The 23670-nt window shown below is 38.1% G+C and overlaps 1 protein-coding gene across 4 annotated transcripts in view; it reads right to left on the reverse strand.

Annotated features, from left to right (window-relative positions):
* TULP4 (TUB like protein 4) overlaps positions 1-23670 on the reverse strand; it is a 237301-nt gene that overhangs the window by 172963 nt on the left and 40668 nt on the right. The window contains exons 1-2 of one of the 4 annotated variants that reach the window (XM_057527693.1): positions 20379-20420; positions 19445-19542 (exon numbers count right to left, since the gene is read on the reverse strand). The exons of 2 other annotated variants lie outside the window; for them this stretch is intronic. The gene's annotated coding sequence lies outside the window, so the exon portion shown is untranslated. Of the gene's footprint in view, positions 1-19444; positions 19543-20378; positions 20421-23670 lie in introns of those variants that run through there. One more of the 4 variants, XM_057527694.1, reaches the window with a different exon arrangement.

The following is a 23670-nucleotide window of genomic DNA, read 5'->3' on the forward strand; positions in this document are numbered from 1 at the left end:
TAAATTTCCATAGTAAAAGCACAGACAAAAGTGTTTCATTTTATATATGCTGCTAATGGTTTTTAATCAAACTTTTAAAACTACAGAGTGCCATATATGCGAGACGAAATAAGGCAGATCATTTAAGGAAAAATGACATGCTCCTTTATTATTTCTCAAATGGATAATGGATACAAAAATCTAACAACAAAAAAACCACTATCATAGTCTCCTAATTACTGAAAGGCTGGTGCCTATCTTAGTGCTACCATTAATAGAAATAGGTGATGTTGGATACTTCCCTTCTGTCTTACTTTTTCATGAGGATGAGAAAATAAGGCTAACTGATTAACTAGTTTCTGAGGGAAGCTGACTGTCAAATCAACACTAGTAAAGGGGTTTGGTATAAAAAGATTAAAAAGCAACTATTCAACTGAAAGCAGGGACTCAGAACAGATATTTGCACATCCATGTTCAAAGCAGCACTATTCACAATAGCCAAAAGGTGGAAGGAACCCAAGTGTCCTCAGACAGATGAATGAGTAAACAAAATGTGGAAAAACATACAGTACTATTCAGCCTTAAAAAAAACTGAAATTCTGTCTGACACATGCTGCAACATGGATGAACCTTGAAGACATTATGCTGAGTGGAATAAGCCAGACACAGAAGGACGAACACATATAAGTATGATTCCACTTATATGAAGCATCTAGAGTAGCCAACTTCATAGAGACAGAGGAAATGGTGGCTGTGGGGCTGGGGGCGGGGAGATGGGGGAGTCATTACTGAATGGGTACAGAGTTGCAGTTTGGGATGATGGAAAACTTTTGGAGATGGACAGTGGTGACGGCTGCATAATAACGTGAATGTACTTCTATTAAGGCCGTTGAATTGTACACTTAAAAATGATTAAAATGGTAAATTTTGTTACATATATCTCACCTCAATTTTTAAAATCAGGTGAGAAAAGCAACTATTCATACAAAGTTTTTGATAACAGACTGAAAGTAAATACTCAGTTTGGCATTATGATGTTTTTTACCCTAAAACTGTAATACAGGCCCATGAGCCATCCTTGGAGGCTTTCATCAGGAATAAACAATGCTAACCTCTGAATTCTGGCCCAAACCTGCTTCTGTTTATTGCAGCTTATTTTCAGACTATTCCTATAGTAAATCACTGAAAAATCTATTCTATTCTATCAATTCTACTGTAATCTGCTTTTAGGAGATTACAATCTTAAAGCAAATAATCCATGTGCCTGATTGAACTAATAACCTGACAGCAATCTAGGAGACAGTAAACGTGTAAGATGCCTCACACTCTTACTTTCCATACTATCCAGTTCTAATGGCAAATTAGGAGCCCGAGAATTTGGGAAAGTACAATTTAGGGACAGAATTGTACATCATCAAGAAAATTCTGTACTAATTACAGGCACTCCTGGATTAATTGACCAACAAATGTTAACTGAACATCTATTATGCAGGAGGCCCCTGTGCTGCACTTGCTGCCCCTCTCGCCCCCAGTTAGATATTCTGTTTTCTAACTAAAGTTATTTCACTACAGGTTATTCTGTTTTATCTGATTCCTACTTTCCACCAACATAGATAAAATTTACTATTGGGGGGAATAAAAATGCATTTGTCACTTGTTTTAGTAGTTACCTGAAAGGGGAGAGAGGGTTAGAAACTGTGCCTGGGGAGGGCGCACACAGTGGTACTGCTGGGACGCTAGCAATATTCCATATATTCCATGCCTTGATCTGGGTGGTAGTTACGGGGTGTTCACTCCATAATTATTCTTTACTACACCTCTATGTCTGACATATTCTTCTACATGGATGGTACATCTCACAATAAGCAGGTTTAACGCACTGTGAACTATATTAGGCATCAGTTCTCTGGGGTTTTTAGATAATTTAAATCAATTATTAAGAGTTTTTATAGTTATTATATCCAACCTTAATGAGTACTCTCTCAATCTAGAAAATCCCAATAAAGTATCGAAAATGCTATTTTAGTTCTCAAGCTAAGAAAGTATCCACAAAGAAAAAACATATTAACAGTAACAAATGGATATAAGAAAATTTCAAAATTAAGCTCTATTTCTTTCTAAAGGATAAAAATTTATACAGTAGTTAGGCAGAAGACTGAGATGAGAAGCGGAAAGTAGATTTTAGGAAAAAATACATAGATGTTGTTAGATGAATGCAAAACAGGAAAAAAAAAACAAAACAAAGTAGAAACTTTTGAATAAAATATTCCCAACACTCCAAGCTTTTGACTACAGAGTTGTTAGCCGGTTTGAGAAGAAGAAAAGGAAATAGACATGAGTTTTGCTGATTGGCGATGTAAATGAAGCACACCCCAGGGTCTGCTCCCACACGGCTGCCTGCTGTCCTGGGCTCAGCTCCACCGCGGGGTGGAGGGAGGGTAGCTGCCACCGCTCGGGGGCTCCCCTGATGCCTCCTTTCCACAGACAGCAACAGGTCCTGAGCTCCACACTTCTTTTTGACGAAAGTAACTACACTGACCTGCCTCTAATTACAGTCACTCCTTTCCCTGGGGAATTTTGCACAACCCACAAACATCAAGGGAGTTCTAACTGGTTCCTAATTAGTTTCAAGAGCTGCCTGGAGGTTACTTCAAATCTGCCTTCCAAGACTGCCTTTACAGGTAGGGATACTCTCAGATGGACCTAGAGAGTATTATGCTTAGTGAAATAAGTCAGACAGAGAAACACAAATATGGTGTATGTTATCACTTATATGCAGAATCTAAAAAATAAAACAACTGAATGTGTATAACAAAACAGAAATAGACTCACAGATATAGAAAACAAACTATTTACCAGTGGGGAGAGGTAAGGGGGAGGGGCAAAAGAAGGGTAGGGGACTATGAGATACAAACTACTATGTATAAAATAGATAAGCAATAAGGATATATTGTACAGCTCAGGGAAATACAGCCATTAATTTATAATAACTTTATATGGAATATAATATATAAAAATACTGAATCACTATGCTGTACACCTGAAACTAATATAATATTATAAAATAACCATACTTATTTTGTTTTAAAAATCAATGTCAAACACCTAGGGGGCAGGAAGAGAGGGCGAGAAGGTCGGGACACTCCCAGCAATCAACTGTCACTTGGCTACTACCTAACTATGCAGGGAAACAACTACACACATGAAACATCTACAACACCACTGCAAAGATAATGGAGTTTAATAATGACTTAATATATTTTATCGTGTTATTCTCCAGTTCTTAATTCTCAAAACATGCTAGTAAGATAATAACTAAAGACACGTATGCATGGTTATACACAGGCTTATTCAAAAGATGCAATCTTGAACAGTCAGCTCTACCCACCTCCAGAGCCTCCCATCAAGCCTCTTAGATAGCCTCAACCACCAGAGCGCAGACAGAAGAAGCAAGAAAAACTACAGTCCTGCAGCCTTTGGAATAGAAACCACATTTACAGAAAGACAGACAAGATGAAAAGGCAGAGGGCTATATACCAGATGAAGGAACAAGAAAAAACCCCAGAAAAACAACTAAATGAAGTGGAGATAGGCAACCTTCCAGAAAAAGAATTCAGAATAATGAGAGTGAAGATGATCCAGGACCTCGGAATAAGAATGGAGGCAAAGATTGAGAAGATGCAAGAAATGATTAACAAAGACCTAGAAGAATTAAAGAACAAACAAACAGAGATGACCAATACAATAACTGAAATGAAAACTACACTAGAAGGAATCAATAGTAGAAAAACTGAGGCAGAAGATCGGATAAGTGACCTGGAAGACAGAATGGTGGAATTCACTGCTGCGGAACAGACTAAAGAAAAAAGAATGAAAAGAAATGAAGACAGCCTAAGAGACCTCTGGGACAACATTAAACGCAACAACATTCGCATTATAGGGGTCCCAGAAGGAGAAGAGAGAGAGAAAGGACCAGACAAAATATGTGAAGAGATTATAGTCGAAAACTTCCCTAACATGGGAAAGGAAATAGCCACCCAAGTCCAGGAAGCACAGAGTCCCATACAGGATAAACCCAAGGAGAAGCACGCCGAGACACATAGTAATCAAATTGGCAAAAATTAAAGACAAAGAAAAATTATTGAAAGCACCAAGGGAAAAACGACAAATAACATACAAGGGAACTCCCGTAAGGTTAACAGCTGATTTCTCAGCAGAAACTCTACAAGCCAGAAGGGAGTGGCATGATATACTTAAAGTGATGAAAGGGAAGAACCTACAACCAAGATTACTCTACCCGGCAAGAATCTCATTTAGATTTGATGGAGAAATCCAAAGCTTTACAGACAAGCAAAAGCTAAGAGAATTCAGCACCACCAAACCAGCTCTACAACAAATGTTAAAGGAACTTCTCTAAGTGGGAAACACAAGAGAAGAAAAGGACCTACAAAAAGAAACCCAAAACAATTAAGAAAATGGTCATAGGAACATACATATCAATAATTACCTTAAACGTGAATGGATTAAATGCTCCAGCTAAAAGACACAGGCTTGCTGAATGGATACAAAAACAAGACCCATATATATGCTGTCCACAAGAGACCCACTTTAGACCTAGGGACACATACAGAATGAAAGTGAGGGGATGGAAAAAGATATTCCATGCAAATGGAAATCAAAAGAAAGCTGGAGTAGCTATACTCATATCAGATAAAATAGACTTTAAAATAAAGAATGTTACAAGAGACAAGGAAGGACACTACATAATGATCAAGGGATCAATCCAAGAAGAAGATATAACAATTATAAATATATATGCACCCAACATAGGAGCACCTCAATACATAAGGCAACTACTAACAGCTATAAAAGAGGAAATTGACAGTAACACAATAATAGTGGGGGACTTCAACACCTCACTTACACCAATGGACAGATCATCCAAAATGAAAATAAATAAGGAAACAGAAGCTTTAAATGACACAATAGACCAGATAGATTTAATTGATATTTATAGGACATTCCATCCAAAAACAGCAGATTACACTTTCTTCTCAAATGCCCAAGGAACATTCTCCAGGATAGATCACATCTTGGGTCACAAATCAAGCCTCAGTAAATTTAAGAAAATTGAAATCATATCAAGCATCTTTTCTGACCACAACGCTATGAGATTAGAAATGAATTACAGGGAAAAAAACGTAAAAAAAAACACAAACACATGGAGGCTAAACAATACGTTACTAAATAACCAAGAGATCACTGAAGAAATCAAAGAGGAAATCAAAAAATACCTACAGACAAATGACAATGAAAACACGACGACCCAAAACCTATGTGATGCAGCAAAAGCAGTTCTAAGAGGGAAGTTTATAGCTATACAAGCCTACCTAAAGAAATAAGAAAAATCTCAAGTAAACAATCTAACCTTACACCTAAAGAAACTAGAGAAAGAAGAACAAACAAAACCCAAAGTTAGCAGAAGGAAAGAAATCATAAAGATCAGAGCAGAAATAAATGAAATAGAAACAAAGAAAACAATAGCAAAGATCAATAAAACTAAAAGCTGGTTCTCTGAGAAGATAAACAAAATTGATAAGCCATTAGCCAGACTCATCAAGAAAAAGAGGGAGAGGACTCAAATCAATAAAATCAGAAATGAAACAGGAGAAGTTACAACAGAAACCGCAGAAATACAATGCATCCTAAGAGACGACAACAAGCAACTCTATGCCAATAAAATGGACAACCTGGGAGAAATGGACAAATTCTTAGAAAGGTATAACCTTCCAAGACTGAACCAGGAAGAAGCAGAAAATATGAACAGACCAATCACAAGTAATGAAATTGAAACTGTGATTAAAAATCTTCCAATAAACAAAAGTCCAGGACCAGATGGCTTCACAGGTGAATTCTATCAAACATTTAGAGAAGAGCTAACACCTATCCTTCTCAAACTCTTCCAAAAAATTGCAGAGGAAGGAACACTCCCAAACTCATTCTATGAGGCCACCATCACCCTGATTCCAAAACCAGACAAAGATAGTACAAAAACAGAAAATTACAGACCAATATCACTGATGAATATGGATGCAAAAATCCTCAACAAAATACTAGCAAACAGAATCCAACAACACATTAAAAGGATCATACACCATGGTCAAGTGGGATTTATCCCAGGGATGCAAGGATTCTTCAATATACGCAAATCAATCAATGTGATACACCATATTAACAAATTGAAGAATAAAAACCATATGATCATCTCAATAGATGCAGAAAAAGCTTTTGACAAAATTCAACACCCAGTTATGATAAAAACTCTCCAGAAAGTGGGCATAGAGGGAACCTACCTCAACATAATAAAGGCCATATATGACAAACCCACAGCAAACATCATTCTCAATGGTGAAAAACTGAAAGCATTTCCTCTAAGATCAGGAACGAGACAAGGATGTCCACTCTCACCACTATTATTCAACATAGTTCTGGAAGTCCTAGCCACGGCAATCAGAGAAGAAAAAGAAATAAAAGGAATACAAATTGGAAAAGAAGAAGTAAAACTGTCACTGTTTGCAGATGACATGATACTATACATAGAGAGTCCTAAAACTGCCACCAGAAAACTGCTAGAGCTAATTAATGAATATGGTAAAGTTGCGGGATACAAAATTAATGCACAGAAATCTCTTGCATTCCTATACACTAATGATGAAAAATCTGAAAGAGAAATTATGGAAACACTCCCATTTACCATTGCAACAAAAAGAATAAAATACCTAGGAATAAACCTACCTAGGGAGACAAAAGACTTGTATGCAGAAAACTATAAGACACTGATGAAAGAAATTAAAGAAGATACCAACAGATGGAGAGATATACCATGTTCTTGGACTGGAAGAATCAACATTGTGAAAATGATTGTACTACCCAAAGCAATCTACAGATTCAATGCAATCCCTATCAAATTACCAATGGCATTTTTTACGGAGCTAGAACAAATCATCTTAAAATTTGTATGGAGACACAAAAGACCCCGAATAGCCAAAGCAGTCTTGAGGCAAAAAAACGGAGCTGGAGGAATCAGACTCCCTGACTTCAGACTATACTACAAAGCTACAGTAATCAAGACAATATGGTACTGTCACAAAAACAGAAACATAGATCAATGGAACAAGATAGAAAGCCCAGAGATAAACCCACACACCTATGGTCAACTAATCTATGACAAAGGAGGCAAAGACATACAATGGAGAAAAGACAGTCTCTTCAATAAGTGGTGCTGGGAAAACTGGACAGCTACATGTAAAAGAATGAAATTAGAATACTCCCTAACACCATACACAAAAATAAACTCAAAATGGATTAGAGACCTAAATGTAAGACCAGACACTATAAAACTCTTAGAGGAAAACATAGGAAGAACACTCTTTGACATAAATCACAGCAAGATCTTTTTTGATCCACCTCCTAGAGTAATGGAAATAAAAACAAAAATAAACAAATGGGACCTAATGAAACTTCAAAGCTTTTGCACAGCAAAGGAAACCATAAACAAGACAAAAAGACAACCCTCAGAATGGGAGAAAATATTTGCAAACGAATCAACGGACAAAGGATTAATCTCCAAAATATATAAACAGCTCATTCAGCTCAATATTAAAGAAACAAACACCCCAATCCAAAAATGGGCAGAAGACCTAAATAGACATTTCCCCAAAGAAGACATACAGACGGCCACAAAGCACATGAAAAGATGCTCAACATCATTAATTATTAGAGAAATGCAAATCAAAACTACAATGAGGTATCACCTTACACCAGTTAGAATGGGCATCATCAGAAAATCTACAAACAACAAATGCTGGAGAGGGTGTGGAGAAAAGGGAAACCTCTTGCACTGTTGGTGGGAATGTAAATTGATACAGCCACTATGGAGAACAATATGGAGGTGCCTTAAAAAACTAAAAATAGAATTACTATATGACCCAGCAATCCCACTACTGGGCATTTACCCAGAGAAAACAGTAATTCAAAAAGACACATGCACCCGAATGTTCATTGCAGCACTATTTACAATAGCCAGGTCATGGAAGCAACCTAAATGCCCATCAACAGACGAATGGATAAAGAAGTTGTGGTACATATATACAATGGAATATTACTCAGCCATAAAAAGGAATGAAATTGAGTCATTTGCTGAGACGTGGATGGATCTAGAGACTGTCATACAGAGTGAAGTAAGTCAGAAAGAGAAAAATATCGTATATTAATGCATGTATGTGGAACCTAGAAAAATGGTACAGATGAGCTGGTTTGCAGGGCAGAAGCTGAGACACAGATGTAGAGAACAGACATATGGACACCAAAGGGGGAAAACTGCGGTGGGGTGGGGATGGTGGTGTGCTGAATTGGGCGATTGGGATTGACATGTATACACTGATGTGTATAAAATTGATGACTAATAAGAACCTGCAGTATAAACAAACAAACAAACAAAACAACTAATACTAAACTTTCATTGGGTTATTTGTATGGAAATATGTTAATATAAATGTTTCAGACATTACATGAAATTTCTAAAAATCTTATATGTTCTGGTATAATGTTATAAGTCATAATCCTAGTTATTACTTTAAAATGTATATCTCAGAAATAACTAATTTTCTTGTCAACTGCATTATTATGAAGTTTCATCAAATCTTTAACCGTGGTTATTTTTAAGTCTTTTGTCATTTACAGACAGTTCTGGGTGTACTCTGATGCTTTTGTAAATATGTTCCTATAAAAGGGTTTCATCTTCATGAAATTCATGGAAAAGACTCTGACAAGTACAGGTTTGTGGTAACTGACTGTACTGCTGAACTGAATGAATAAGCATTTTCAGAACTCTAATGAAAAACTGATGAACTCATAAAAGTGCTAACAAAAGATCAAGATAAAAAAAAATTAATTACATGGGACTGAGTGAACTGATGAGGATGAGTATAATTTTTGTGACTTTCTGTTTGAATTTAAAAAAAGAAAAAATCCCACAAGGACTCAGAGGCAAAGAATATACAAATCAATTTTCACTGCAAAGTAAAAGAGCTGTTACAGTGGAGGATTACTGGACTGAATGTCAATATTATGACATAGTATGAGTGTGTTTCATGTTTGGTAATTGCATTCATTGTTGCTTTTGTTGTGGTCATCCATGTACAATGCTTGGTGTCAGTCTATTTATCTCTTGTAAAAATAAAATACAGTGTGTGTGTGGAAAAAAAAAGAATAAAACAGTATAAGAAAAAAAAAAAGATGCAATCTTACTACAATTGTGTGAGTGTCACATCACTTTCCTGTTGACTGTAAATCTTAGAGACGCTTCCCACAGAAAGTTGTCTTATTCCAAACAGCACTAGCGCCTTTAGATGCTCGCAGTATACAGAAGCATGGCCCAGACTCACATGGCAAGGGTCTTCTCTGCTCATAGTACAGCTATTTTTCAGTGTAATCCACCATACCAACTAAACCACAAATGCCCGAACTCCAATTTTTATCTCACCTGCACTACCCACCAGTAGTGCATTTAATGAAGTGTTCAACACTGCATTAAGTATGGTTCAGAGTCCCAAACAGTCATCTAAGAAAATGGGAAACTAGATGCTGACTGAATGAGGTTCTCTTCATAAACCGCTAGGTGGTCACCAACACCAACCATTCAGATCCAGGCCTTCTGAAAGCCTGAGGCTCCCAGGCACTGCAGCCCATGCGAGTGAAAGAATTCAGGGAGAGGGCTGTGGTCCACTGCTGTGTTCAGAGAACAGCAAAGAGACACATTCTCAGGGAAGGTTACTCCTATTTACTTTCTGTGCCTGATTTCTACAGCCAGTTCTAAGAACATGAACATCTAATTATTCGTACAGAGACAGGAGGGCATGGAGGCTGCAAGACAAACAGACTGATTACAAGTCTGAAAGAGTGGGAGCTAGATACTTCTGAGAATGAATCCACACCAGAAACTTAGACGTTCAAATACTGTGGTGAGCTTCCAGGTGTCCGCTCCTCTGGTGAGACGGGGCCGGGAGACGCTCTCCTAAGCTCCTTGCCTGGGTGGGCAAGTCAGCCTCTAGGGCCGGCAGAAATCCTCGTTTGAGGGTCCCACCGAGTTCCCCGGTCAGAGCGCTGCACCTGAGCGGAGCGGCTGCTTGGGACTACTGCTCGGGCGTTGCAGAAAGCCTTCTTGGAATCTGACATGTTATCACTTCGGGACCGTTGGCCAGCTGCTCCTGACTAGGCCACATGAAGGCTCAGACTGTCCCAGCCTCTGAACTGAAGAGAACCAACACAATTAGCATACCTCTCACCACCATGAATGCAACATATTCCAATGAAGAGTATCAGGAGGACACCTACAGATCCCAGACTGGCATGTGCACGTTCTGAGGAATGGTGGAATACCCAACGTATCTGTGTGACCTTTGGAGACAGCTGAGACGGAGCTACAACAGGGCAGTGGCTGACACCCAACTCATAACCCATCTTCTCCAGCCATGTGGTTGACAGGGTCTTGGTGCTCCGGCCGGCTGTCAGGCCTGAGTCTGAGGTGGGAGAGCCGAATTTAGGACGTTGGTCCACCAGAGACCTCCCAGCCCCACGTAATATCAATCGGTGAGAGCTCTCCCAGAGATCTCCGTCTCAACGCTAACACCCAGCTCCACTCAACGACCAGAAAGCTCCAGTGCAGGACACCCCATGCCAAAAAACTAGCAAGACAGGAACACAACCCCACCCATTAGCAGAGAGGCTGCCTAAAATCATAAGTTCACAGACACCCCAAAACACACCACGAGACACGGTCCTGCCAGGAAGCCTACACAACCCACTGAACCAACCTTATCCACTGGGGGCAGACACCAAAAACAACGGGAACTATGAACCTGCAGCCTGCGAAAAGGAGACCCCAAACACAGTAAGTTAAGCAAAATGAGAAGACAGACAAATACACAGCAGATGAAGGAGCAAGGTAAAAACCCAGGAGACCAAACAAATGAAGAGGAAATAGGCAGTCTACCTGAAAAAGAATTCAAAGTAATGATAGTAAAGATGATCCAAAATCTTGGAAACAGAATGGAGAAAATACAAGAAACGTTTAACAAGGACCCAGAAGAACTAAAGAGCAAACAAACAATGATGAACAACACAATAAATGGAATTAAAAATTCTCTAGAAGGAATCAATAGCAGAATAACTGAGGCAGAAGAACGGATAAGTGACCTGGAAGATAAAATAGTGGAAATGACTAATGCAGAGCAGAATAAAGAAAAAAGAATGAAAAGAATTGAGGACAGTCTCAGAGACCTCTGAGACAATATTAAATGCACCAACATTCGAATTATAGGGGTCCCAGAAGAAGAAGAGGAAAAGAAAGGCACTGAGAAAATATTTGAAGAGATTATAGTTGAAAACTTCCCTAATATGGAAAAGGAAATAGTCAATCAAGTCCAGCAAGCACAGAGAGTCCCAAGCAGGATAAATCCAAGGAGAAACACGCCAAGACACATATTAATCAAACTATCAAAAATTAAATACAAAAAAAATATTAAAAGCAGCAAGGGAAAAGCAACAAATAACATACAAGGGAATCCCCACAAGGTTAACAGCTGATCTTTCAGCAGAAACTCTGCAAGCCAGAAGAGAGTGGCAGGACATATTTAAAGTGATGAAAGGGGAAAACCTACAACCAAGATTACTCTACCCAGCAAGGATCTCATTCAGATTCGACAGAGAAATTAAAACCTTTACAGACAAGCAAAAGCTAAGAGAATTCAGCACCACCAAACCAGCTTTACAACAAATGCTAAAGGAACTTCTCTAGGCAGGAAACACAAGAGAAGGAAAAGACCTACAATAACAAACCCAAAACAATTAAGAAAATGGTAATAGGAACATACATATCAATAATTACACCTTAAATGTAAATGGATTAAATGCTCCAACCAAAAGACATAGACTGGCTGAATGGATACAAAACCAAGACCCATATATATGCTGTCTACAAGAGACCCACTTCAGACCTAAGGACACATACAGACTGAAAGTGAGGGGATGGAAAAAGATATTCCATGCAAATGGAAATCAAAAGAAAGCTGGAGTAGCAATTCTCATATCAGACAAAATAGACTTTAAAATAAAGACTATTACAAGAGACAAAGAAGGACACTACATAAAGATCAAGGGATCAATCCAAGAAGAAGATATTATAATTGTAAATATTTATGCACCCAATGTAGGAGCACCTCAATACATAAGGCAAATGTTAACAGACATAAAAGGGGAAATTGACAGTAACACAATCATAGTAGGGGACTTTAATACCCCACTTTCACCAATGGACAGAATATACAAAATGAAAATAAATAAGGAAACACAAGCTTTAAATGACACATTAAACAAGATGGACTTAATTGATATTTATAGGACACTCCATCCAAAAACAACAGAATACACTTTCTTCTCAAGTGCTCATGGAACATTCTCCAAGATAGATCATATCTTGGGTCACAAATCAAGCCTTGGTAAATTGAAGAAAATTGAAATCGTATCAAGTATCTTTTCTGACCACAACGCTGTAAGACTAGATATCAATTACAGGAAAAAAAACTGTAAAAAATACAAACATATGGAGGCTAAACAATACACTACTAAATAACCAAGAGATCACTGAAGAAATCAAAGAGGAAATCAAAAAATACCTACAGACAAATGACAATGAAAACACGATGACCAAAAACCTATGGGATGCAGCAAAAGCAGTTCTAAGAGGGAAGTTTATAGCAATACAATCCTACCTCAAGAAACAAGAAAAATCTCAAATAAACAACCTAACCTTACACCTAAAGCAATTAGAGAGAGAAGAACAAAAAAACCCCCAAGTCAGCAGAAGGAAAGAAATCATAAAGATCAGAACAGAAATAAATGAAAAAGAAATGAAGGAAACGACAGCAAAGATCAATAAAACTAAAAGCTGGTTCTCTGAGAAGATAAACAAAATTGATAAACTATTAGCCAGACTCATCAAGAGGGAGAAGACTCAAATCAACAGAATTAGAAATGAAAAAGGAGAAGTAGCAACTGACACTGCAGACATACAAAGGATCATGAGAGATTACTACAAGCAACTATATGCCAATAAAATGGACAACCTGGAAGAAATGGACACATTCTTTGAAAAGCACAACCTTCCGAGACTGAACCAGGAAGAAATAGAAAATACAAACAGACCAATCACAAGCACTGAAATTGAAACTGTGATTAAAAATCTTCCAACAAACAAAAGCCCAGGACCAGGTGGCTTCACAGGCAAATTCTATCAAACATTTAGAGAAGAGCTAACACCTATCCTTCTCAAACTCTTCCAAAATATAGCTGAGGGAGGAACAATCTCAAGCTCATTCTACGAGACCACCATCACCCTCATACCAAAACCAAAGATGTCACAAAAAAAGAAAACTACAAGCCAATATCACTGATGAACTTAGATGCAAAAATCCTCAACAAATACTAGTAAACAGAATCCAACAGCACATTAAAAGGATCATACACCTTGACCAAGTGGGGTTTATCCCAGGAATGCAAGGATTCTTCAATATATGCAAATTGATCAATGTGATAAACCATATTCACAAACTGAAGAAGAAAAACCATATGATCATCTCAATAAATGCAGAAAAAGCTTTCGACAAAATTCAACGCCCATTTATGATAAAAACCCTCCAGAAAGCAGGCATAGAGGGAACATACCTCAACATAATAAAGGCCATATATGACAAACCCACAGCCAACATCGTTCTCAATGGTGAAAAACTGAAACCATTTCCACTGAGATCAGGAACAAGACAAGGTTGCCCACTCTCACCACTATTATTCAACATAGTTTTGAAAGTTTTAGCCACAGCAATCAGAGAAGAAAAAGAAATCAAAGGAATCCAAATCAGAAAAGAAGAAGTAAAACTGTCACTGTTTGCAGATGACATGACACTATCCATAGAGAATCCTACTAGAGCTAATCAATGAATTTGGTAAAGTAGCAGGATACAAAATTAGTGCACAGAAATCTCTTGCATTCTTATACACTAATGATGAAAAATCTGAAAGAGAAATTTAGGAAACACTCCCATTTACCATTGCAACAAAAAAAATAAAATACCTAGGAATAAACCTACCTAAGGAGACAAAAGACCTGTATGCAGAAAACTATAAGACACTGATGAAAGAAATTAAAGATGATACAAACAGATCGAAAGATATACCATGTTCTTGGATTGGAAGAATCAACATTGTGAAAATGACTATACTACCCAAAGCAATCTACAGATTCAGTGCAATCCCTATCAAACTACCAACTGCATTTCTCACAGAACTAGAACAGAAAATTTCACAATTTGTATGGAAACACAAAAGATCCCGAATAGCCAAAGCAATCTTGAGAAAGAAAAACGGAGCTGGAGGAATCAGGCTCCCAGACTTCAGACTATACTACAAAGCTACAGTAATCACAAAGACAGTCTGGTACTGGCACAAAAACAGAAATATAGATCAATGGAACAGGATAGAAAGCCCAGATAAACCCCCACACATATGGTCACCCTATCCTTGATAAAGGAGGCAAGAATACACAATGGAGAAAAGACAGTCTGTTCAATAAGTGGTGCTGGGAAAACTGGACAGCTACAAGTAAAAGAATGAAATTAGAACACTTCCTAACACCATACACAAAAATAAACTCAAAATGGATTAAAGACCTAAATATAAGGCCAGACACTATAAAACTCTTAGAGGAAAACATAGGCAGAACACTCTATGACATAAATCACAGCAAGATCCTTTTTGACCCACCTCCTAGAGAAAGGGAAATAAAAACAAAAATAAACAAATAGGACCTAATAAAACTTAAAACCTTTTGCACAGCAAAGGAAACCATAAACAAGACAAAAATACAACCCTCAGAATGGGAGAAAATATTTGCAAACGAAGCAACTGACAAAGGATTAATCTCCAAAATAAAGAAGCAGCTCATGCAGCTCAATATCAAAAAAACAAACAACCCAATCCAAAAATGGGCAGAAGACCTAAATAGACATTTCTCCAAAGAAGATATACAGACTGCCAGCCAACAAACACATGAAAGAATGCTCAACATCAGTAATCATTAGAGAAATGCAAATCAAAACTACAGTGAGGTACCACCTCACACCAGTCAAAATGGCCATCATCAAAAAGTCTGCAAATAATAAATGCTGGAGACAGTGTGGAGAAAAGGGAACCCTCTTGCACTGTTGGTGGGAATGTAAATGGATACAGCCACTATGGAGAAGAGTACGGAGGTTCCTTAAAAACACTAAAAACAGAACTACCATACGACCCAGCAATCCCACTACTGGGCATATACCCTGAGAAAACCATAATTCAAAAAGAGTCATGTACCACAATGTTCAGTGCAGCACTACTTACAATAGCCAGGACATGGAAGCAACCTAAGTGCCCATTGACAGATGAATGGATAAAGAAGATGTGGCACATATATACAATGGAATATTACTCAGCCATAAAAAGAAACGAAATAGAGTTATTTGTAGTGAGGTGGATGGACCTAGAGTCTGTCATACAGAGTGAAGTAAGTCAGAAAGAGAAAAACAAATACCATATGCTAACACATATATATGGACTCTAAAAGAAAGAAAAAATGGTTGTGAAGAACCTAGGGGCAGGACAGGAATAAAGACGCAGATGTGGAGAGTGGACTTGAGGACACAGGGAGCGGGAGGGGTGGGCTGGGACAAGGTGAGAGAGTGGCATGGACATATATACACTACCAAATGTAGAATGGATGGCTGGTGGGAAGAAACCGCATAGCACAGGGAGATCAGCTCGGGGCTTTGTGTCCACCTAGAGGGGTGGGATGGGGAGGGTGGGAGGCAGACACAAGAGGGAGGGGAGGATATGGGGATATGTGTATACGTATGGCTGATTCACTTTGTTATACAGCAGAAGCTAACTCAGCATTGTAGAGCAATTATACGCCAATAAAGATATTGAAAAAAATCAAAAATCAAAACAAAACAAAAAATACTGTGGTGCTATATACGGGACTCACTGGTTTCAAAAGTCATGTGCCTTAACTAGAAAAGGAGAGCATCTCATTTATCAAAGTGACAAGGACTGAAAGAAATGATCATTCCTAGTGTCATGTAGTGTGTAGAGAAATGAGAGACCAATGTGGTGATATAATTCAAAAGACTTATAATGTTACAAACCGTTTGATTCAGCAATTCTACTTCTGGAAATTTATCATAAGGAAATAATCTTGGAATGTGCAAAGATTTAGCTATAAGGGTTTTCACCACAGCATTTTTATAAAGGAAAAATCTGAAATAACCTTTATGTTCAAACGGGATACAGGTTCAGTAAATGTTGGTACACACATAAAGCAGAAAAAATATGCAACCACCAGCAATTATATTGTAGGCTACTAGGGAGTGACATGGTAACATGTTCTCAATAGCATAAGGAAAAAGTGAAATTACAGGTTAAGCTCCCAGGATGCTCTGAAGGGCCTGCCCACTACTATATAACTAGATCTTGAGTAAATTACAACAAACATAGTTTGTGCTGGAGTTGCAGGAGAGTATGAGAAATCTCCTGAGGAAGGCACACACACACACACAAACACAAAAAACAAAGGAGAAAGCCAGAGTTATCCAGCAAATGCAGACATAAGATACATATTTATCCAGAATTGCTGGACAAATGCTGATATAAGCAGTGGAATCAGAATTGGGTGCCGAACTGTCCCAGTTTCCTCAGAACTGTGTTAGTTTTAGCACTGAAGGTCCCACATCCCAGGAAACTCCTCAGTCCTGGGCAAACCAGACAGCGGGTCACGCTATCAGGTATCCAAACTCTGGTCCAACCTCAAAGTGGAGAGACTGAACCTGAATGACACATTCAGCAGGGCCCACAGAGGAAACTAAAGTTGCCCCAAACTCCCAGCATAATGGTGCTGGGGTGGAGTAAATGCACACCTTGTCTTCAGGAAAACAATCCCAACTGGGACCCAGGGAAACCTGAACTGTAAATGATGAACTGTCGGAGGCTCAGAGTGAGCAAGTCTGAAAGATAAAAGCCTCAGGGGGGACCCACTTTGGTGAGTTTTACCTCCAGGAGCTCAGCAGGTCCTCACAGTAAATATCGGAGAAAACCCCCCTCACTTCTGGCAGGGGAAAAGGAATCATTTCGAAATACAGGAGAACATTCCACTCTTCTTAACAGGGTCTGCCCTCAAGAAAAACAATTTAACCAGGGCCTAACCAATCAGGATTTCATAAGAGCAGAAGTGACCTGGGAGCAGAGACACACCCAACTCCAGCCCACTCTGGCCAACCTGCCCCAACTAAGAGGGGGCGGGGAAACTGAGAAAAATACAGGAGGACGGCCCAGAGGCAAAGGCCCACCACAAGACTGAGACCCAGAGTTCTGGGGATGTCACGGACAGCATGGGGATTATGGTTAACGACACTCTATTATATATCTGACATTTGCTAAAAGGGTAAATCTTAAATGTCACCACAAAAAAAGAAATGCTAATTATGAGAGATGATGGAGGTGTTAAGTAACCCTACTACGGTAATCATTTTGCAATATGTAAATGTATCAAGTCATTGCTGTACACCTTAAACTTACACAATGTTATATGTCAATTATGGTTCAATAATGTTGGAAGAAAAAATAAAGCAACTGAGGGAAAAAAGGGTGAGAAGGGGCACAGGGAACCTTCTGGAAGTGATGGAACTGCTCCATATGTTGATATGGTAGTGGTTACACAACTGTTAACACTTCTCAAAATGCACAGAACTGTACACTACAAGGGGTGAATTTACTGTATGCAAATTACATATTAATTTTGAAAAAGGGTGGCTGGCACAGAATAAATGCTACACAGTGTTAGTGATTATTATTAATGTTGCTATTGTTATGTACCAGGCTCTAAGTTGGGTGCTAAAAAGACAACAGTGAGCAAATAGAGATGTGGTCCTACCTTCAAGGAGCCTACAGTTCAGTGATGAAGATCAGATAGTAATCAAATGATTATGGCTATGACAAAAGCTACAAAGGACAGGTGCATGGTGTTCTGAAAGCTGCAACCTGAAGGAAGAGTAGATGTGAAATCCACGATGTCAGGGATAGTGGAGGCAAGGGGAGGATTCCAAGCAAATGGGAGAGCACGTGCTCAGACCATGGCTAAGACCAAGAGAATACAGTGCTCTGGAGAAACTCAAAAGAGTGCTAGTATGAGAACTCTTCACACACAAAACCACAGTGAGGTATCATCTCACACTCATTAGGATGGTTAGTATAAAAAAAAACATTGACAAGGATGTGGAGAAATTGGAACCCTTATGTACGGCTGACAGGACTGCAAAATGGTATAGCTGCTATGGAATATGGAGTCTCCTCAAAAAAAAAAAAAAAAAAAAAAAACCATATGATCTAGCAATTCCACTTCTGGATATACACCCAAAAGAACTGAAAGCAGGATCTTGAAGAGATGTTTGCACACCAATGTTCACAGCAACATTATTTACAACTGCCAAAAGGTGGAAGCAAAGCAAGTGCCCATCATCAGATGAATAAATAAACAAAATGTGGTACATACATACAAAAGCACATTATTTGGCCCTAAAAAGGAAAGAAATTCTGACACACACTACAACGTGGATGAACACTGAGAACATTACACTAAGTGAAATAAGCCAGTCACAAAAAGACAAACATTGTGTACTCCATTTATCTGACGTATCTAGAAGTAGTCAAATCCATAGAAACAGAGAACAGTCATTGCCAGGAGTTATGGGGTGGGAGGAATGGGGAGTCATTGTTTAACAGGTACAGAGTTTTGGTCTTACAAGATGAAGTTCTGGAGATTGGTCGTAAAACAGTGTGAATATATTTAACATTATGGAATTGTACACTTAGAAATGGTTAAGATGGTACGTTTCATGTTATACATTTTTCACAATAAAAAAAAAACCTATGTTCACACACACACACACACAGCTGAGACGTAATCACAGGACTATAGAACGCTTCCCCCAACCCCACACCTTACCACCACATTACTAAAGGCGCACTTACAGCAGTTCCTTTTAACCAGTACATCATGTCCAGCTATAAAGAAAGACTTACAAGACATACTAAAAAGGCAGAAAACACAGTTTAAACAGACAGAGCAAGCATCATATCAAGACTGAGAAATGGCAGAGATGTTGGAATTATCAGACCAGGAATTTGAAAGGGCTATGATGAATATGCTAAGGGCTCTAATGGATAAAGCAGACAGAGTGAAAGAACATACAGCAACGGAAGCAGAGAGATGGAAGTTCTAAGAAAGAACCAAAAAGAAATACTAGAGATCAAAAACACTAACAAAAATGAAGAATGCCTTTGACGGACTTCTTAGTAGACTGGACATGGCTGAAGTAAGAATCTCCGGCCTTGAGGATACCTCAGCAGAAACCTCCAAAACTGAAAAGCAAACAGAAAAAAACAAAATATCCAAGAACTAAGGGACAACTACCAAACCGTAACATACATGTAATAGGAATAGTAGAAAGAGAAGAAAGACAGAAAGGAACAGAAGAAATGTTTGAAACATTAATGACTGATTTTCCCCCAAATTACTGTCAGACAATAAAACACACATGCAGGAAGCTCAGAGAACACCAAGCAGGATAAATTCCAAAAAAAAAACATACACAGGCATCATTTTCAAACTACAGACTATCAAATATAAAGAAAAAAAAAAAAGTCCTGAAAGAAGCCAGACGGAAAAAACACCTTAAATATAGAGGAGGAAAGAAAAAAATTACATCTAACTTCTCATCAGAAACCACGCAAACAAGAAGAGAATGGAATGAAATGTTTAAAGTGTTGAGGAAAAAGCCACCAACCTAGAATTCTATACCCTGTATAATTACCCCTCAAAAATGAAAGACAAATAAAGACTTTCTCAAACAAAAACTGAGGACATTTGCCAACAGTAAACATACCTTAAAAGTAATGTTAAAAAAAAGTTCCTTAGAGAGAAGGAAAATGATACAGGTCAGAAACCCAGATTTACAAAAGGAAGAGCATCAAAGAAGGAATAGTGAAAGTAAAATAAAAACTTATTTTTCTTATTCTTGATCTAACAGAAACAGTTTATTCAAATATTATAATAATACCAATGATGTATTCAATTATATATGTGTGTGCTACCTGTATGCTTATGTATGCTTATTTATAAGTGAAAAGAATGACAGCAATGATATAAGGGATAGGAGGGAAGAATTAGCATTATTTTATTATTATAAGGTACTTACACTATCTGCGAAGCAGTATGTTACTTTAAAGCGGACTTGAATTAGTTGTAAATGTACATGGCAAACTCTAGGGCAACCACTGAAAATAATGAGAAAAGAAGTATGCTAAGAGGGGACAGAAAATGGAATCACATAAAATGCATGATTAAAACCACAGAAAGGGGCTTCCCTGGTGGCGCGGTGGTTAAGAATCTGCCTGCCAACGCAAGGGACAAGGGTTCGACCCCTGGCCCAGGAAGATCCCACATGCCACAGAGCAACTAAGCCCATGCGCCACCAACTACTGAGCCTGAGCTCTAGAGCCCACAAGCCACAACTACTGAGCCCACGTGCCACAACTACTGAAGCCCATGCGCCTAGATCCTGTGCTCCGCAACAAGAGAAGCCACGACAATGAGAAGCCCGTGCACCGCAACGAAGAGTAGCCCCCGCTCGCCACAACTAGAGAAAGCCCGCGCACAGCAACAAGGACCCAACACAGCCAAAAATAAATAAATAAATAAATAAAACCACAGAAAGCAGAAAAGGAGTGAAAGACCAAAAAAAAAAAAAAAAAAAAAACAAAACCAGGATCAAAGAACAAGAGCAACAAATAGAAAACAGTAATAAACATGGTGAATATTAACCCAACTATACCAATAATCAGGGTGACTATCAGTGGTCTAAAAGCACCAAATAAAAGACAGGGATTGTCAGAGTGGATCACACAAGACCCAACTATATGCTGTCTACAAGAAACCAACTTTAAATATAAAGACACATATAGATTAAAAGCTACATCTACTGAGAAAGATATACCAAGCTAACACAAATACAAAAGAAAGTAGGAGAACCTATATTAATTTCAGACACAGCAGACTTCAGAATAAGGAACACTATCAGGGATAATGGCATTACATAATGATAAAGGAGTCAATTCCCCAAGAAGACATAATACTCCTTAATGCATATGTACCTAACAAGAGAGCATCAAATTACGTGAGGCAAAAAGTGACGGCACTGAAAGGAAAAAGAGATGAGTCCACTATCATAGTTGGAGTCTTCAACACCCCTCTATCAGAAATGGACAGATCCAACAGGCAGAAAATCCGTAACGATACAGTTAAACTCACCAGATTAGGAAGGAAGAAATAAAATAATTAGTTAAATGTTTAAAGGAATAAAAAAGCAAGCAATAAGACACTATCTAAATTGACCAGAGAGAGCCAAAAGGAAAGCCTAATCACTAAAACAGAATGCAATATATGAGACATCAGCCAAAAAAGCAATTAATGAACTGGATCTAACAGCTCAAGAAATCTCCCATGAAAGCTTCTGTAGTACAGAGGAACAAGGAGATATAAATATAAAGGAAAGATTAAGAGAAAAGGAGGACAGATTTAAGTGGAATTCCAAAAGGATAGTACAAAGAAAATGGAAAATATCTGAAGACATAATGACAGAATTTGCCAGAACTGATGAAAGATTCACAGATACAAGAAGCACTACACACACACACACACAAACACACACACACACACACACACACACACACACACACACACACATATATATACACACACACACACACCAAGGCAGATAAATAAAAAAGAAATCCACACCTGAGTACATTTTAGCAAAACACAAAGCCAAATAGACAGGGACTTACAGAGCAATGACAGACTGAGAGCAGACATCTCAACAGCAACAATGGCAGAGATCAATGAACTAAGATCTTCAAAGCACTGACAGAAAATACAGAATTCTATTCTGGATATGTAACAGAATTATATACCCAGAAAAACTGTCTTTCAAGAATTAAGAGTTAAATAACAAAGATAATTAAAAAGGGCAAAAGCTAAATTTTAAAACCAGCTGAACTCACAAAAGAACTTCTAAAGAATATTCTTCAGGTAGGAGAATGACTCAGAAGGAAAGTCTAAGATAGAAGAAGAAACTATGAAAAAAAGAAATTGTTAAACACATAGGTAAAATTAAACACTGTCTTTTCAAAAAAGAACAATAATAGCAGACACTCACACAGCACCTGCTAACCACCAGATACAGTTCTAAATGCTCCACAGGTACTGCATTTCTCCTTCAAAACCCCTGGCCTCAGGAGAAAAGTCCTTTTACTGTCCATACTTTACAGATGAGGAAACTGAGGCACAGGGAAGTTAAGCACTTTGCCCAACTTTACTCATCTGGTAGGTGGCAGAGCTGGGGTTTAAATAGGCTGTAGGTTTCTAGCCCCTGTGATTAACCACTGACCTGTGTCTATTTGAAGGGGGAAATAGAAAACTAAAAAAAGAAAAAAAAAGACAATTTGGTGAAAAGAAGAATGATCAGAGCTATACCCTAAGGCCCTTATAATGTTCAGAAAGTTAAAACACTAGTTAACTTTACACTTGATTAGCTTAGGTAAGCATGGTGAATTGTAAAGGGCAATCTCTGAAAGACCAGAAATAAAGTATACAACATCCCAGTCACAAGACAGAAAAAATGGAGGAGGTGGGAGTGCATTCAAATCAGTCCTGGGAAAAGAGGAAAAAGAAACAAAAGGCAGAATAACTGAAAACAAGAGATAGAAGTTACATGCAAATATATTAGTCATCACAACACATCAATGATTAAAAGACCTAGTCTTGCCAGTTCAAAGAGTATCAGATTACACCAAAGGGGAAAAAACCCAGAAAAACAGTTAAATGCTTTCACAAGAGACATACCCAAAACCTAAGATCAAGTTAAGAATGAAAATAAAAGAATTTTAAAGTGAGAGAGTGGGATGGACATATATACACTACCAAACGTAAAATAGATAGCTAGTGGGAAGCAGCCGCAGAGCACAGGGAGATCAGCTCGGTGCTTTGTGACCACCAAGAGGGGTGGGATAGGGAGGGTGGGAGGGAGGGAGATGCAAGTGGGAAGAGATATGGGGACATATGTATATGTATAACTGATTCACTTTGTTATAAAGCAGAAACTAACACACCATTGTAAAGCAATTATACTCCAATAAAGATGTTAAAAAATAATAATAATAATTTTAAAAAAAGAAAATAAAAGGATTTTAAAAAGAAGATATGCTATGTATACAGAAATGAAAAGAAAGCTAGGGTTACTCTATTAATATCAAACAAAATACATTTTAAGGCAAAAGTAGTTAACATGGAGCAAAGAGAGCTAGCCACAGAGTGATCAACAGTTCTATTCACCGGGTGCACATCACAACTCTCACCTGATAAAACTCAGTATGAAATAACCTTGAAATACACAAAGCAAAAAGTGATGGGGAGAAATCAGTTATCCACCA

This window comes from Balaenoptera acutorostrata, chromosome 14 (genome assembly GCF_949987535.1).
Source record: "Balaenoptera acutorostrata chromosome 14, mBalAcu1.1, whole genome shotgun sequence".
In the NCBI taxonomy this organism is placed as follows: Eukaryota; Metazoa; Chordata; class Mammalia; order Artiodactyla; family Balaenopteridae; genus Balaenoptera; species Balaenoptera acutorostrata.